This window comes from Morone saxatilis, unplaced genomic scaffold, assembly GCF_004916995.1.
Source record: "Morone saxatilis isolate NCDOM2014 unplaced genomic scaffold, NCSU_SB_2.0 Contig20, whole genome shotgun sequence".
NCBI lineage: Eukaryota > Metazoa > Chordata > Actinopteri > Moronidae > Morone > Morone saxatilis.
In genome coordinates, this window is record NW_023339763.1 from 4738417 (window position 1) to 4738624 (window position 208).

The 208-nt window shown below is 35.6% G+C and overlaps 1 protein-coding gene across 1 annotated transcript in view; it reads left to right on the forward strand.

The window, feature by feature from the left end:
* The window catches only part of LOC118331501 (brain mitochondrial carrier protein 1-like), a gene marked incomplete at both ends in the record, with an annotated part of 7521 nt that overhangs the window by 7080 nt on the left and 233 nt on the right, over positions 1-208 (forward strand). Inside the window, 1 exon segment of the mRNA XM_035666482.1 lies at positions 1-208.

The window sequence follows — 208 nt, forward strand, 5'->3', positions numbered from 1 at the left end:
TTCTTTTCTTCTTTCTTTTTTTTGCAAAGTGTTTTATTTATTGTCACTGGTTTTGTTTTCGTACTGTTTTAAAGACTGCTGCTTTGATGATTTCTCTCACCCTCAACCACCTTTGACACTCCCCAGGCAGCTAAATGTTTGATTGTAGCAGAAGAATTGGAAAGTTTGGAAGAAGAAGAGTTTATTTCCTTGAGCTGATAAGAAAGAG